Genomic DNA, 19,037 nt, shown 5'->3' on the forward strand with positions numbered 1-19,037 from the left:
TACACAGTTCTCAAGGCAGCTGGACCAAGAAAGGTAGTAGACAATATCCAACACAAAATAAAAAAAAAGTAGATACTCACAGAAATCATCCAAGCAATTCGAGACATGGCAAAATGATCAATCATCTCAAGAGGTGAATCAAAAGTAACAAAACCTCACAGATGCACTATCAGTGTTTCTCTCAAGTGTCTAAGGTAAAGAATTTCAACTCAATGCACTCAAGAGAACAAGCAACAACAGACTTGGCAACCCTCTAATATCAACACTCAAAACATATGCATGTTCAAATCAAAAGGTCTTTTATGGGTGAAATGAGGTCAAGAACAAGGGATGATAAATATGGATGAGAAGCTACAAACCAAAAAGAATAGAGGAGCAATGGGGAACAAGTGAAAACACAATCAAATCACACCCAAAACCTCTAATTCAATCCTCTTCTTGACTCCATTATTCACATTTTTTTTTCATTCATTTTTTTTTCTATTTTTTTTCATCCTGTCTCTTTTCTTTTCTCTATTTTCAAAACAAAACTATAAAAGACAAGATACACATATATTTACAAAAACAAAACAAGAAGAGGAACCAACTAGCCAACTCATAAGAATCCCTAAGCAGACCACACTTGTTCCCAAAACACTTCCAAAGCTCCAAAATTTCCTAAGGTTAAGGTAATCATGGTTTTTCACTTAGGGCTAGTGTATGAGCTTCAAAACAAAGAAATGAGGAAAGTATAGGTTCAAAAAGGGTTTTCAAAGAATCAGAACAAGGTAAGCTTATTTGGCTAGAGAGGCTAAAAAACAAAACTACCTTTATCACTTCCAAACATGCATATCAATCAAGAATTATCAACAAGAGTCAAGCCAAGGCATATGCACAAGCAATCAAGAGACATATCACACACAAGAAAGAACATAAAGTGGCTCAAATCTCACACAGGGCATTTGTGTCACAATCAATTCAACCTCTCAAACATCATAATCATCTTCCAAAGCAGAGAAAAGCAAGGATTTCCAACCAATCAGAGTATCAACGAAGTGAAGGTCAAGTCTACAAACTAAACAAAGTTCAGAAAGCAAGAGAAACATGCAAAACTGTACATAAGACACGACAAAAATAACCTAGAAAAGAAAAAATTTAACCAAGAAAACAAAAACTAACGAAGAAAAATCAGAATCTCCCCCAATAGACCACACTTAAACTAAACACTGTCCTCAATGTGTCATAAGCATAAGATCATAAATCAGAACATTGAACAGATCATGGACAAGTGTAATAAAAGTAGGGAAAGGGGGAGAAGGGAAAAAGAAACCTCCCCTGGTCATGGTGGCAGTTGCCAATTTTGGACTTGTAGGGAGATGTCTTCCACCATTGGATCTAGCAAGGAAGTTGTGAGGAAGAATTGCTTCATCCTCTAGATTTGATCTAGCAGAGGGATATCTTCCACAGTTGGATCTAAGAAGGAAGGATTGTTGATGAGCAAGTTCAGCCAATGCCTATTGATCTTCAAGTTGTTTTGTAGGCTCGCACCTTTGTCTTCAATTGTGGGTGTTTGTTGATCAAATTCATGTGTACCTCCTACAACATGGTTAGTGCAATGTGGCTCCAAAGAAATGACATGTAGAGGTATAACACCCAATCCCAATTTATCAGACTGAACCTCAATTACATCCTCAGAACATGAATCAATTTCAAAATTACAAGCAATATCAATAACAGACTCAGATTCATGTTCAGTGCATGGAGAATAAACATTGAGACGTGATATCAAAAAGTGATTCTCATCATGCACAAAGGGAGAATTAAAAACATGCTCAACAACAATATGATTATCAGTAACATACCTATCAACAACATAATCATTAACAACATAATCATCATCAACATAATCAAATTGAGGTATGTTTTCCTCCACTTCCCTAAAGATTGGAAAAATGGTGGAAGATGAAAATGGTCTACCTGGCTCAAAAGTACTGCTTATATTCTGCTGTGTCCTCAAAATCTTCATCAGTCTCCTCAAATGCAAGAGTAGGGACGTAGGACGATGTGAAAGAAGGTGGCACAGTGAGAAAATGACTCTGGTCCTCATCTTCTATGTTGATGCCACTATCATCATCATCTGGAATCTAAACAGTCTGAAATGGTGATTCCTCTAAATCTTGAGACTGTTCCTGATTGAGTTGTGTGGCCATCTGCTCTATCTGTTCAGTCAAACTCCGAATGACAGCTTTTATTTCCTGCTCAAACTCCATGTTCTCTTGTTGAAACTAAATGTTCTCTTGCTGAAACTGAAGGTTCTGCATGGTCATCTGCTCCAACAACTACTGCAATGTACGCTCAGAAGTAGAAGGCTGATGAGCTATTTTGGCAGGCTCATGAAGCTGCAGCTGTTGTTGTTGTTGGACTGGCGGAAGCATATAAGCATTCTAGAGTGGTGGTTCTTGATATTGATGTTGTGGAGTACTATGCCATCCCAGGTTAGGATCATTCCATCCAGGATCGTTGCTGTAACCGTACTGTAGAGGGAAGAATTTTTTTAGAAACTGATGCTCAAGATCTTCCCAACTGGTGACGGATCCTGGGGGTAGACAATAACATCAATCCTTCGCTGCTCCTTGTAACGAGTGTGAAAATGCTTTTACGAAAATGTGATCATCTGGGACATTTAGAGGTTTCATTGCAGAGCAAATGAGATAGAACTTCTCTAAATGTTTATGTGGGCATTCACCTGCAAAACCATGAAACTCAGGCAGCAAATTTATCAGTCCAGTGTTGAAAACACAACGAACATCCTTCTCATCAAGTGGAACCGGCTCCCAAGGAGCACTCTCAGAAGTTGGGGAATGAGACATAGTGTTCTCAACATAAAAATCAGCAGAATAAACATGAGGACTATACTCAGAGTTAGATGCAGAAGGAGAATCATAATCAAAGGCACGGGCAGAATAAGCAGTATTCACAAAATCAAAAGGGGTAGACATGGAAAGAGAAAAAAAAGGAAGGTAGAAAAGAAATCTTAAAAATTACAAAACAAACAAAACACAACACAATTAAAGATGCGACACGCACACACAATAACACACACAAAAAACAGAACATCACATCACAAGACAAGACAAAACACAACACACACTAACACAACAAAAGACCTAAGACCGAACCGTTGGTTCCCGGCAACGGCGCCAAAATTTGATGTGGGCTGTCGCGGCCCATCAAATTTTATGTGCATTAAAGAATGCAGTATAGTGCTAGGAAGTGACTCCTAGGTCGTCTCTCAAGGACCAAATGTGGTTCAGTCTTAGGTCCGACACATAGTGGGGGGTTTGAAAGTGTTTTTGTGATTCGAAATGAACTAAATTAAAAATTGGAAATTAAAGACAACCAAAAATAATTGAAAGCATTGAAGTAAATTAAAACATTAAATACACAGTGCAGCTTGGAAGTAAAATTAAATACTCAACATGAAAAATTAAAATGCAAGAAGTAAGCTTGTGGAACTCTCATAAAAAGGCTGAACGTGGTAGCCATGTCCTTTCTCCAAAATAAATCACTAAAATTGAATATATCAGTGTGCTTTTCCTCCACCCAATACGTAACAACACCTCTAAAGTAATGAATAAGCATTTTCTTTTACTAAAAGAAAAAGTGAACTAACGCCTCTTTTTAAGACTTCAATAACTGTGTGTGCATTTCTTAATGAAAGAAAATAAAATGCATCCTAAAGCTAATAAATAAAATGCATCCTAAAGCTAATAAATCAAATGCATGTAATAAATGCAATGCATCCTAAAGCTAATAAATGAAATGCTAAGTTATCACCTGAAAAATATAAAGAAAAGGACACATGAATAGAAATGGATTAGAATTATGGAAAGTTAATGATGAACATTGAAAAACGTGAATAGTGATTCATAACAAATAACTTCAAAACCGGTGGCCCATTGCTTTTAGTAGTTCAACAATTGGAAATTAATTTAAAATTCATTTTCAAGCAAATTGGTTCAGCGTTGCAAAGAAAAAAAACCACTTAATACTAAATAAAATATAAAAGAAAATAATGTAAGGTGCTCTTCAAAAGAGTTGACATGACAACTCTTCATTCTTTAATAAAAAGAACTCTCCAAGCATAAATCACGTACTTTTACATTCAATAATGAAAAGGGAGAAAACATTTCTTCCAATTGAAAATGAGCACTCCTTTTTTTTTTCGTTCCAGCCAAGAAGTAATGATACGCTTCGATCAAAGTGCATAGAAAATAAACAAAATGAAAAGGGCAGAGTACGCTTCCTCCTTCCAAACTCAATCACAGCTCTCTGCCTTAGCCGTCTGGACCGTACCCTCCATGCGTGCTCCCTCTGTGTGTTTCAATTCAGAATCCCCCCACTTCCCGTGGTGGCTGGACCTAGTGAAGGATGATGCCCCCAGTGTGCTTTTTCGTGAATTGATTTAATTCTCCATCAAAACCTCTTCAAGTTGAACCGAGAGCTTCCCAAGCTGGACCGCTTCTCTCCTGGATGTGCTTTGGGTCGTGTGCTCCCTTTCTTCAAACCTTGCTGGACGTGTGTGCCTCCCAAGCTGCTAGATGCGTGCATTGCGAATTGCTGGATGCCACCTCTCTGCTTCACGTGCTGGACTCCACTTCCGTTCCAAGCTACCGTTCTTCTCTTTGCGTGATATGCTGCTCCCATTTCATTGCTCATGGGCTGTGTAATTTGTTTTTAATTCCAGCCAGCAGCATACACCTCTCCAAGTGCACCCCTTCTAAGCTGCTGGACCCGCTTTGTTGTTCGTCACCCCCTGCTGGACCAGAATTTCTCCAAGCTGCTGAATGCACCGTAATGTGTGCGTGCTTCTCCAATTGAAAGCTGGATGTGCACCCTTGCTGCTTCCCATTCTCCGCATGAAGCCCAAGTGTTGCTGGACACACCCTCAATTTTGCTGGACACACCAAATTTACGTGGGCTCCCTTTATTCAATAATCATCCTCTTCTTCATTCACTTCTAAAAATGAAATTCACACCTCTCTTTCATTTTATTTTAAAATATAATTGATGTGGCATTTCTATCAAGGATTGAAAAGGGAAAAGATAACATTCCTATCCAGGATGACTTTTCTAATGAAGTCTTACTAGCATTCCTTCCACCATGAAGGAGGTAAGTTCCCTCATACTTTTTCTTTGCATTTTATATATAAGGCATACATTAAGGACAATGCATAGTTTAAGTGTGGGGGTGTGGGAGAAAACAATTAATTTTGTTCCCTATTTTGTTTTTTTTTAATAAATATTTGCATTGGATTTGAGAGTTTGAATCAATAACGGGAATGATCATGAATTCAAGAGGAAAATGAGTTAAGTTGATATGAGTGGATTGCTTTTATGATTTGCTGATTGAGTTGACTTGAGAATTTCTTGATTAAATCTCTTGTGAAAGAAATTTGAAACCATGTGAGTTTTAATGTTAGAGATGGACCACCACGTGCCATACCTATTTTTTCTTGTGTGATTTGCCCATGTTTTCTTGATACTCTAATAGTTAGCTTGATTCTATGTTGTGCAACTGAGGTAAATATGCATTATTTGATATGATTGAGACATTTCTTGTTTTAGCTACATAGCCAAATAAACTTGTCCTAACATTAATCCATTGAAACCCCTTTGAGCCTTAAGCCTATTTTTCTTGTTTCCAGCCATTGTCAAATGAGAAAAGAAGAAGGAGTAATGGATTCTGTTAGAAGTAAAGTGATGAATAAGTGTGTGGATGAACCCACAAAATAATAAAAAGGACAAAAAGGAAGATGAAAAATTGGAGTTTTGACAAAAAAAAGGAGAAAGAAAAATAAAATCTTCCTTAAAAGAGCAAGAAATAGATTTGTTTTTGAAATCAAGTGTCATTACTCTTTCTATATATATATTTCAAAAGCTTAGAAATTCCAAGAGAAAATCCTACCTTTACCTTTAAAAAGCCCTCATGATCATTAATTGCATGTTTTCTGCAGTATGTGAATGTTAGAGTCTTCCTAAATATCAAGGGTGTCTACTTAAATGGGTATTTTGAGTGTAAACACAAGCCAAAAACACTTGAGAGAGTTGGGGAGAAATAGATGCATTTTGACTTGAGTGTTATCTTTCATATTTGATTTTCTTGGAAATTCAAAAAGGTCAACTCATATGTGAAGAATAGAGTGATTTCATTTGCATGTCCATGACAAAGTAATGTCTAGATGATTGATCTATGTCTGGTGCTCTTCATACTTTTCATCCAAATGCAAAAATGGAATAAAATGACCCAGAACAAAGTCTTGGAATTAATCAGTTTTTCCCAAGAGTGCAAAAGGATAAGTGTGGGGGTGTGATGAATGCATATTTATGCCCACATTTATGCTTTAAAATTAAAATTTTTGACGAAATTCATGTGCTTGAATGATTGATTTAAAGAGGATTTGTGATGATTGGATATATTATGTTTGGAAATTAAAGGGACTTAAAAAGTTATTTTAATTGCATAAATTATTCTTGGAAATTCTTACGTTGATTTGTGCAGCTAAGAATATAAGTTATATAGGTCCAAATGGCAATTCAAGGCCCAAAATCAGATTTTGTTTGGAAAATAACATACAAATGGGCCAAACATATAGACTTTACCCTTGCACCTCCTAAAATCCCTACATACACTATTATTTCTGAAATAGCCCAACAACCAAGTGATAACAGTTGAAAAACTGTTATTTTCATGCTTAAAATTGATACTAAAAGCAACCTTTAACACTTAGAAACTAGCTTGAAATCATACTTTTGGTTATATTTTTAGAAATAAGAGAGCTGGACAGGTTTATGCTTGATTTCAGTGTTTTTGTGCAGGTTTTAAGATGAATTTGGTGACAGAAGTGAAGAAGGATAGAGATGGAATTAGAAAAGACATAAAAAAGTGCAAAAGGAAAAGCCGCAACTGCTGCTCAGCGGCAGTTTACCGCTGAGCGGCACTCAGAAACCCACGTTGGCTCCGTTGAGGGGTGAAAAGGCCGCTGAGGGGAGAAAAACAACTCACGTACTTACCGCTGAGCGGTAGTTTACCGCTGAGCGGCACTATTTTGGGCTTGGGCCTAATTTTTTGTATATTTTAGAATAGTATATAAGCTTTAGGACGTCCTAGGGTTTGTATCTTTGGTTGAGACGAAGCAAACACTCTCTTTTCCACCCCTTGAAGGAAGATCTTGGATGCTCATGCTACCTCCTTATCTTTCTAGGGTTCTATCTTTCATTCTTTCATTATTGTTCATCTAGTTTCACCATGAATATGGTGAACTAAACCTTGTATTGTTGTTGGGGAATCAATGTAGTCTCGTGAAACTCTCATATATGGAATTTGTTTTAACATCTTATATTAAGATACATGCTTTCTTTCATCTTTAGTTAGGGATTTTCCTCTTTGCTTAATGCTTGCTTTGTTTAACTCATTCATTGCCATGATTATTGATTTTGTCGATATGGGAACGTACGAGGAAATCTAGATTCGGGGAATTTCTCCCAATAGCATATTGGTTTCCTTTAAGCACCTGCACTTCAGAACTAATTACTAGGAATGCTAGGAATTGTATGAACTCGTAATTAAGGATAGGTCTTCTTGCAAGGTGATTTAGAGAGTAGCATTAGCAATTGATGAAAAGAATGATGAATTCCTAAAGAATATGAGAGTGGATAAGATGAAATTGATAACCCCAACAACATACTCATCCATTTAATTCATTAAAGTGTTTGTTTTCCTCTTTTCCATTGATCAACATTCATGCATACATGTTTAATCACTGTCTTTTGCATTTAAACCTACAATCAATTGTTTACAAGTCTCAAATAATCAACAAATCATATAACTAACTAGGCCGTGAGTCCTTTGGGAAAACGATACTGGTCTTAACTAGTTTTATTATTTGATACGATTCGGTCACACTTGCTGATTGTTAAACAAGTTTGTGGTGCCGTTTTTCGGTGTTCATAAATTTGTCATCACCAAGCCTAAACACTATACCTTTTGTACTACACCTCCCTAAGTTTCTTATACACACCCCTCCTAAACTAGACTCCACCAGATCATGCCATGTGGCAATCTAAAACCCTAAGTGTTATCCAACCACATGTTGCCATATCACGCCCTCTCCCACATCATCATCCTCTTCCCATAAACCCTAATTCCCAATCTAAACCCTAGGGTGCTGTTAGCCGCCGCGCCACTCCGCCACCAACCTTAACGTCATCTTCCATGCCGCCACCACCAAATCGTCCTCCACAACTATCAACCCTAGCCGCCGCATAACCATCCTCACGCACAGCCGTCGTCACACAAGAACACTGTCAACTAGCTACCGCAAAATCGTGCCATCAACTTCATCATTTTCTTCGTTTCCACGGCCACCATTCTCCTCCTTGCATGGTCGTCTTCTCTATTCGCGATCTGTAAGGAAAAATCATGAAACCAGAATCAAAACCCAAGTGAACACTAAACTCCCAAATCATCTTCGAGTTCGCATCCTTCAAGAATCGAGTCGCATCTTCGAACTACCATCTCGCACCTTCATCTTCTCTAGCATTGAACAACAAAAAACCCAGAAACCCTCGTGCCAGCGTTGCACCTACACTAAGAAAAACCACAGAGATCCAATTTTCTCGCGTTCTCGTTGTTGCCCAACGTCCATGTATCATATAAATGATCTTGAAGAACAAATTCCATACAAGAGAGTTTCTAAAGATTTACATTGATTCCCAACAACAATAAAAGTTTAGTTCTCCATCGTGATGTAAAAACTAGATGAACAATGGAATAAAAGAATGGAAGAGATAGAAAAACCCGAAAAAAAGAAAAGAGGAGAGTCGTCACCATCTCAAATTCTACCCCCAAGGGATGAAAAATGTGTTTTTGCTTCGTCCCATAAAACTGGCCCAAAACTCGCTCTGGTTGACTTGTTCAACATTCTGGTTGAGTAGTTGACTTTTCTAGTTGACTGGTTGACTTTTCTGCATGCTGGTTGACTTTTTTGCACTACAACTCCTTGATTTTCAACCCTTCTTTCAAATCATTCCAAAAACCTTATATAGAGTTATAAAATTTATAGAAAAGCAGGGCCAATCCAAAAATAATGCCGCTCAGCGGTAAAATACGGTTCAGCGGTACCAACACGTAGTCAATTCTTCCCCTCAGCTGCATTTTTACCCCTCAATGGTGCGAACGGGTGTTCAGAAGTGCCGCTCAACGGTAAAATGGCGTTGAGAGTACAAGCGGCTTCACTTCTTTTGCACTTTTTGTTTCCTTTTCTGATTCCAACTCTGTCCTACTTCACTTATTTCATTAAATTCATCTTAAAAACCTGTCCAACACTATTATTTCTAAAAGTTCAACAAAATCATGAGTTCAAGCTAATTTCTAAGTCATAAAGGTTGTAATTGAGGTCAATTTTAAGTAAAAAAATAACAGTTTTTCAACTATTATCAGAATCAAAGACGTGAGCTAGAAACGCAAACACCTGAATCATATCTCCATGGTGACTTGCGGCGTAGACGCAGGAGTAGGGGAAGCAGCGCAAACTACTTCACGACGTAGTGTAGAGAAATTTCCCCAATCTGAAACCCTAATTAGGTGAGAAAGAGGGCTGCCACGTGGCAAGCTCTCATTGGCCATGCTCTCTCTGGTCAAAACTGGTCAACATACTTGAATATGGTTAAGGTTGGTCAAGCAGGGGTTCTGTAGCAATTTTGGGAAATTCAGTTGGGGCTAAAGCGCAGATAGAGAAAATTTCATGGCATTTGTGTAATTTTGAAAAGTCAGAAAAGCTAATAGATAAAATCAGTTGTTGAATTAATTTAAGGGTTAAATATGTTTTTGATCCCTTAACTTTTAGTGAAATTTGGAATTAGTCCCTCTTCAAAACTTTGGCCTAATTTAGTCCCCAAACTTTAAAAATGTGTGAATTTAGTCCTTTTAACTAAATTTTGTTAGGTTTATTTGATGTTTCAAGTGCGTTTCATGATAGCATTTGAGTTGTTTATACCATTTGACACATTTTTGCTTCAATGTTAACGGAGAAATGCGTTTGAAACATCAAATAAAGTTAACAAAATTTGGTTAAAAGGACTAAATTCACACATTTCTAAAGTTTGGGGACTAAATTAGTCCAAAGTTTTGAAGAGGGACTAATTCCAATTTTCACTAAAAGTTAAGGGATCAAAAACATATTTAACCCTTAATTTAATTTAGGAATTTTTGGGAATATCAACAGAAATTATCTTCCAAATAATGTGATACTTGTCTAAATCTTTTAGTTATTTGAAAGATATAAGATAAAAGATTTTGTCAACTGAATATTCAAAGTCCAAGCCCAATCAAGTCTATATAAAGAGACCCAAGGGAGGCAGAAAAGACGTGAGTTCATTCATTATCTCATACTCCTCTCACTTTTCTTTCATCTTGTATTCAACTCCATTCAAGGAGAGCTAAGCATCTAAGGCTATTCTGCTATAATTCCATAATGGATTCTGAGGTTACGTTAAGTTAATGCAATTGTTTACTTTGATTATTGATATAAGTTTTTTTTTTTCTCTATGTCTTTCATCTCTCTATCTTGTTGAAAGTAAAGATTTTTGCATCATAATGTGTTTGAATCTACATGCATATTGATTATATGAGTTCTAGGGTTTCTAGGTTTAATTGAGAATCTACTTTGATTTAATTTAGGAACTTTCATATGATTACATGGTTTTTACTATCAATTGAGAATGTACTTTGATTGGTAGTAATAATTTCAACTATAATCAATTGAGAATTTACTTTGATTGATTAACTTTTAATTTGGTTAGAAGATTTAAGAATAGGCATGATTAAACACAATAAAATTTGATTGAGAATGTACTTCGGTTGAATTTATTGTGAATAATCTAGAAAGTTTTTGCATTTGATTGAGAATTTACTTTCGTTAAATGCATTATCGTGTTACCAATGAGGAGCATTGGTAAATTTGAAGATAAATGATTTTGATGATGCTGCAAGAAGATAGACTGTTCTAATTGTTTTAAAAGCACTTTGTAGATTATAACTGTATTAGGAAAGGCTTTAAACATGTAATACTTAGAAAAATTTGTACTTCCAAAACTGTTACGCATTTAATCGATTATTAGAAGTTATAAACGATTATCCTGAGCTCTTTTGAAAAACCTTGTTGCTTTGAAATAATCGATTATTACTCCAAATAATCGATTATTACTCCAAATAATCGATTATCACTGGTTCTGATGAGAACTGCCAAAGTCTCTGGAATAATCGATTATCACTTTTGAAAAACCATGTAATTGACTTAAATAATCGATTATCACTAACAGTAATCGATTATCTGTGGCAGTTATAATTCATCTCTGCGAATTCAGAATAGTTGGCTATATAAGGTTCTTCCAAAACTTTTAGAATACAATTCTGAGCTTTTGAGAATACAGTATGATCTGAGGAAGTTCCAAAAGCTAGTTCATTGCACTGCCTAGTCTCGTGAAAAGGAGAAGCTCGCGCTTTGTGGGTCAAAGGTCAGAGTGATTGATGGCAACCCCTCTAGGGACTTCCCTTCCAAAGAAGTATCAACTAAAACTAAGACTAAAGAAAGGGAAGTACAATAAAGATTGCTAAAACTATTTCCTTATCTAAGTCTTAGAATGTTCTCTTTAAGTAAATACATTTACCCTTTTTTGTAGGTCACTAATAAGAGTGGAAAACCATAGCCAATTAAGCAAGGAAGCTTGGTGAGCTAAGGGAAGCAAAGAAGGTAAAAAAAGAAAGAAAGGAAGTGCTTTCTAGAATGGAAAATCTGCATAAATGAGTTAGACATCAAACAACAGCGTGTGCAGCAGCACTTTCATAGGTTGCACGTGATAAATGCTTTGCCTATGACACATACCAATCACATTTATCACATGGAACACACCAACCAGCTTATTCACATTTCAGTACATTTCCCAGCAGGTTTTTGAATGTAATTTGCATAGCTTTCTTTGCACGGATCATAGCTCTGCTTCATCTATAAAAGAGAGCTTGATCACTTGTAAACTTCAACTTGAATTGTATGAAGAAATGTTGTTGAATTGTCCAGCCAATTCTCACTTTCAAGTTCACTGACTTGTGCCTTGTTAGCATACTTATCCTCTAGCTTCCTTTCCCCTTGGAAGGTCATCTGGGCTAGAACTTTTGTCTACACATTCCAAAAACCGCACCAGACAATTCATCAAACACCTTCCGTGCACCTCCAAGTGCATCTGCGTTTTCCAATTCCGTTGCCACCTCTGGTCCGAGAAGCTGCTCAATCTTAAAGAGAGAAGTTGCTTCCATCAGTGATTCTCTTCGAGTTGGCAACGCTACTGTTCTTCCAGTTTGTTGGTTGAAGGAAGAACTGTTCTACACTGTTCCGGTTCATCAGTCGAAGGAAAGTGTAGATTGCTTGCTTTCGATTCATTGGTCGAAGGAAGGTTTTATCTCTCTGTTTTTTATTCACTCTTGTTGTAGTTTGGTAAACTACTTTTAGTGAAAACGTTAATCACTTTTTATAGTGATTAACAACTGGACGTAGATTCTTTTGAATCGAACCAGGATAAAAATCCAGTGTGTCAATTTTTCTATTCCTTACACTCTTTACTGTTTATGCACATTAACTGTTTGATAAATTTTCTCTAAGAAAATTGTTTTTCTAAAACGGACCATCAAAACGAGATTTGTGACCGTAACACGCTTTCCAAATATTTTATTCCGCTGCGCGACTCTATATCGGTGCCAATTGTTCCGACCATTAGTATTAGAGCTTGCTTTGATATTTTTTCAAACCTTTGCAAAAATGGTCGGTCATCAAAATCAAGTATATGCTGAGGGTGCATCCATCAACAAACCACCTCTTTTTACTGGTGATAACTATGCCTTTTGGAAAGTCAGAATGAAAATTTTTATGGGGTCGGCTGACAGAGGCATTTGGGAAGTTGTGCTAAATGGTCCCTATATTCCTAAAAGAACTGTTAAAGGTGTAGAAGTAGAAAAACCATACTTTAACTAGACTCCTGAGGAAAATAGAAGAGCCCAATTTGATATTAAGGCTCGTAATATTATTTCATCTGTTGTAGTACTTGATGAATTTAATAGAATTTTAGTGTGTAAGACAACACATGAGATGTGGGAGGTCCTCAAAGTCACACATGAGGGTATAGATGACGTGAAACGTGCAAGGAAGAACACACTCATCCAGGAGTACGAGATTTCAAAATGCAACCAGGACAAACAATATATGATGTCCAGAAGCATTTCACTCACATTGTGAACCACCTGACAGGTTTGGGTAAGACTTTTGACACTGATGAATTTAATGTCAAAATATTGAAATCATTAGACAAGTCTTGGCAACCAAAGGTGACTGCCATCTCGGAGTCTCAAAACCTCAGTCAAATGTCAATGACGATTCTCTTTGGAAAACTTTGTGAGCATGAGCTTGAGTTGAGAACATTAACTGCAGAAGAGGATCAAGGCAAAAGAAAGACGCTTGCCTTCAAGTCTGAAATCTCAAAAGGAAAAAGTTCTAAGAGAATTGAGGATGATGATTCCGATGACGATGAATAAAACATGAGTCTTATGATTAAGAAGTTTGCTAAATTCATGAAAGCAAAGGGAAAAGACAAATACCGCGGAGAAAGGAAAGATAATCAAGGATCTCCATCAAGCATTAAATGTTATGGATGTGGAGAAAGAGGATATGTGAAGACTAACTGTCCTAAGAATAAGAGAAATGAAGAAAAGAAAGAAAGAAAGTTTCCAAAGAAGAAGAAAGCTTACATAGCTTGGGAAGAAAATGCTTCTAGTTCTTCAAGCTCAAGCGACTCAGATGAAGAAGAAAATTTGTGCTTAATGTCAGACTTAGAAGATGCAGGAAGCCAAGTAAGTGATTCTAGCTTAAAGTCAAGTAATGAATTTGATTTACAAAAAGCATTTCTTGATCTGTTAAATGAATCTGAAAAACTTGATGTTGCTCATAAAAAGCTAAAGAAAGAGCATAATGAATTGAAATGGAAGTATGAAAAAGTACTAGATGACGAAGTGGTTTTGAGAAACAAAGTTAGTAATCTAGAAACTAAGTTATCTAAATATGATGTTGTCGTGCAACCTGTTGAATGTCTATCATGTCAGAGTCATATGTTTGATATTGACATTCTTGAGATTTTACTTGGAAAGGAAAGTAAGTCTAAGTCACATGCCAAAACAAACTTTGAGAGAAGCAATGCTAGAAGTAGAAACATACATCACACAAAAAGTCTAAAGTGATAAGAACTCGTAGAGTTTGGGTAGAAAAAGGGACTTTTGTGAAAAATAAAGTGTATGAGGCTTGTTGTTTTTATTGCATGAAACTTGGTCATACCTCAAACAAATGAAACATCAATTTTGGTGTTCCAAATGGTAAATATGCATGGGTTAAAATTGTAAAATGATGTATGTTTGCATAAACTAACCCCAAGGACCCATAATAAGATTGGGGACCTAAATTCTTGCTCAAATTTGTTTTGTAGGAACTTACTAAGTCAAAGAAGTCACTGTGGTATCTTGACAGTGGTTGTTCAAGACACATGACCAGTGACAAGAAAAAGTTTATATCTTTTGAGAAGAAGAAGCAAGGATTTGTGACCTATGGGTATAACAACAAAGGTAGAATCATTGGAACTGGAGACATTAGAGGAGGAAACACATTGACTATAAAGGACATATTATGTGTTGAAGGTCTTAAACACAATCTCCTAAGCATAAGTCAATTATGTGACAAGGGTCTCAAGGTAACCTTTGGAAGTGATAGATGCACTGTATACTTTAAAAATTCTACTGAAATTGCTTTGCAAGGTGTTGGGCATAATAACATTTACTTGATTGATATTGAAAGTGCATCTAGTCATAGTATAACATGTTTAGTTGCTAAAGAGGAAAATCCTTGGCTATGGCATAAAAGAGCTGCACATATTCATATGCAACATTTAAATAAATTGATTTCAAAAGATCTTGTGATTGGTTTGGCTAAATTAAAATTTGAGAAAGACAAAATCTGCTCTGCATGTCAAAAGGGAAAGCAAACCAAATCCTCATTTATGTCTAAAAACATAATTTCAACATCAAAACCTTTAGAACTTTTGCATATGGACTTGTTTGGTCCATCTATAATTAAAATTTTTGGTGGAAACTACTATGGTCTTGTGATTGTTGACGATTACACCTGATTCACTTAGACATTTTTCTTAACCTTGAAAAATGAAGCTTTTAAAGCATTCAAATCGTTTGCAAAACGTGTTCAAAATGAAAAAGAATTGAAAATCAAAACCTTGAGAAGTGATCATGGTGGTGAATTTGAAAATGAATCTTTTGAAAAGTTTTGTGAAGAACAAGGAATTGCTCATAATATTTTTGCTCCAGAACTTCCCAACAAAATGGTGTTGTTGAAAGGAAAAATGGATCATTAGAAGAACTAGCTAGGACTCTTTTAAATGAATCGAATGTGCCGAAATACTTTTGGGTTGATGCAGTTAGTACTGCCTATTACATGTTGAATAGAATGCTAATTAGGCCTATTCTTAAGCTAACTCCCTATGAACTGTTTAATGGTAGAAAACCAAATGTATCTCATTTGAAAATCTTTGGATGCAAATGTTTTGTTTTGAATAATGGTAAAGATAATCTAGGTAAATTTGATGCTAAATCTGATGAGGCAATCTTCTTAGGATATTCTTGAACTAGCACAGCATATAGGGTGTTTAATAGAAGAACCTTGAAAATTGAAGAATCAATGCATGTTATCTTTGATGAAATTGTGAGAGAACTTTCTCTGGACAACATCATTGGAGATATATTAAAAGGGGTAACTACTAGACACAATCTTAATAACTTCTGCTTAACAATAGCTTTTGTGTCTCGGATAGAACCTAAGAACATAAAGGAAGCTCTTCAAGATGATAAATGGTGTGTTGCTATGCAAGAAGAACTGAATCAATTTGAAAGGAATGATGTTTGGGAACTCATTCCTAGACAAGATGATTATCAAATCATTGGAACAAAGTGGGAGTTTAAAAACAAGCTTGATGAAAATGGAAACATCACAAAGAACAAAGCAAGGCTAGTTGCAAATGGTTTCTGTCAAGAGGATGGTATAGACTATGATGAAACTTACGCCCCGGTAGCCAGGTTAGAAAGATTGTTACTTGCTTATGCCTCTTTGATGAAATTTAAATTGTACCAAATGGATGTGAAAAGTGCATTTTTATATGGTTTTATTAAAGAAGAGGTATACGTTAGTCAACCTCCGGGTTTTGAGGATTTTAAATATCCTGACCATGTTTATAAGTTGAAAAAGGCATTGTATGGTCTTAAATAGGCACCTAGGTCTTCGTATGAAAGACTTGGTACCTTCTTGATTGAAAATGATTTCTCTAGAGGAAAGGTTGATTCCACCTTGTTTATTAAGAAAGTAGGAAAACATATCTTGATTGTTTAAGTATACGTAGATGATATTATTTTTAGGTCTACAAAGGATTCATTGTGTGAGGGATTTGCACAAATAATGCAAGGTGAATTTGAGATGTCTATGATGGGTGAGCTTACCTTCTTCTTAGGACTGCAAATAAAACAAATAGATGGGGGAACTTTTGTCTCCCAAACTAAATATTGTAGCGAAGTGCTTAAGAAGTTTGGTATGGATACTTGTAAAGAAGCCAACACACCTATGGCAACGTCTTGCTATTTAGATAAGGATGAATTTGGTGAAGGAGTAAAGGAAACCATGTTTAGAGGAATGATAGGATCCTAACTGTATCTAACTGCTAGTAGACCAGACATTATGCAAAGTGTATGTGTGTGTGCTAGGTACCAAGCTAATCCTAAATAATCTCATCTAATTGCTGTCAAAAGGATTTTGAAATACCTTAAAGGAACCACATCTTTTGGACTTTGGTATCCTTCTGATGCTTCACCTAGTTTGATAGGTTATTCTGATGCAGATTATGGTGGCTATAAAATTGATAGGAAAAGTACTAGTGGAACTTGTCATTTTCTGGGTTGTTCTTTAGTGTCTTGGCATTCAAAGAAACAAGCCTGTGTAGCTTTGTCTACCACTAAAGTTGAATACATTGCTGCCGGCAATTGTTGTGGCCAAATCTTATGAATGAAACAACAACTAGAGGATTTTTATATCTTCCTTGATCACATTCCTCTTAAATGTGATAATACTAGTGCTATCAACCTAACTAAGAACCCCATAATGCACTCAAGAACTAAGCACCTTGAAATTAGACATCACTTCTTGAGAGACCATATACAAAAGGGAGATTGCTAAATTGAATACATTGACACTTTACATCAATTAGCTGATATCTTCACTAAAGCACTGCCTAAAGATAGATTCTATGAGCTTAGAAGAGAGTTACAGGTGTTAGATATGTCTTAGACTCAAGATTTATGAAATTTTCTCAATTCTCGTAATCAGTGTTTTTAATCGATTATAATAGGATAATAATCGATTATTTTGGGATTTGGCAAAACCCTCTGTTGAGAGGGTCGCACCTCACACAAAAGTTGATTGCAAAATTAATGCAGTATAAGCTAGGAAGTGACTCCTAGGTCGTCTCTCAAGGACCAAATGTGGTTCGGGTCTTAGGACAAACACGTAGTGGGGGGTTTTGAAGAGTTTGTGAATGCAATTGAACTAAATTAAAACATGAAATTAAACACAACTGAATACAATTGAAGGCATTAAAATGCATGAACAGAGCATTAAACTGATCACTGTAGTAAATAAATACCCAAACACAATTAAAGCTATTAAAAGGCAATGCTGAGCTAACAAATTAAATGCACATTAGAATAAAGCATGAAAATTGTAAAACAAAAATCACTACTGATTCAAGCATCAACACAATGTAAGGAGAATTTTTAGAGCTAAAGCACAATAAAAGACAAATAAAAAAAATGCTTTTCTAAAAAAAAATGCAAATGAGTGTGGACTCTTAATTGAAAACGCATTCTCTAATGGACGTCACATCTCCTATGTATATTCCTTTAAGCCTTTGCCTCCTCCTCGGTGGTGGTTGCACCGCACCAAAATAAAAGTAAATCCCCTTTTACGCTACATTCTCTTTAACCCAAATAATCCAATCCCTCCAACAAGCTTCCAAAAAATCCTTGACTTTTATTCATTCCAGCAAGGAAAAGAACTCCATCACCGTGTGCTTCACCAAAAGAAAATCAACGAGCAAGATAAATAGAATAGTAATGTGCTCTCCTATTGCTGGACTTGACAACACCTACTCTCACCTACCACCTCTTCATTCTCTCAAGTAAATCACCTTCCTATTCTCTGACTAAAAATAAAATCTAGAGCTGCTGCAATACAAAAACCGTGCACAACAAAATACTGGATTGAAAACTTCAATAAGAACAAAATGCTTGAAAAAAAATGAAAAGGGCAGTGTGTAATCTACAACATAAAAATAAAGTAAACCTTTTCCTTGTACCGTAACAACGTTCACATTCTTTTCATCAAAATCTAAACGTTCCCAGCCAAAGAAAAACTCAGTAAGTGTGGTGGCTGGAGCACATAACCGTGCTTCCCATTCCAGACCCCCCCAAAATTACGTTACCATCCTATTCTAAAGAAAAGAAGAATTGAAAAAAATGAATGCTTTTATTTATGAATGACCTTGTATTTGTAACGTGCAGCGCTGGACCATCTCTAATTTAAGGCAAAATGAAATCATCGCTTCTTCACTCTAATAGAAAAGTAAATGCACTGTGCAACGCTTCTCTTCCAGCATGTGCGAAAATGAAATTGCTTATTCAAAAATGCGTGACAGTAAAAAGAGAATAACTACCAGCTTGCAATCAAACATTCAGTAAACAATGCAAAAGTGAACTTCTGTGATGATGAGCATTGAAAGACGCCAATGAAGAATTAGCAAAGATCAATTAAAAAGTGCTTCTTTCATTCTAAAAATTGTAACAACGTGAATAT

The sequence above is a fragment of the Vigna umbellata genome, chromosome 5 (genome assembly GCF_029865625.1).
Source record: "Vigna umbellata cultivar VRB3 chromosome 5, Vumbellata_1.0, whole genome shotgun sequence".
Classification (NCBI taxonomy): domain Eukaryota; kingdom Viridiplantae; phylum Streptophyta; class Magnoliopsida; order Fabales; family Fabaceae; genus Vigna; species Vigna umbellata.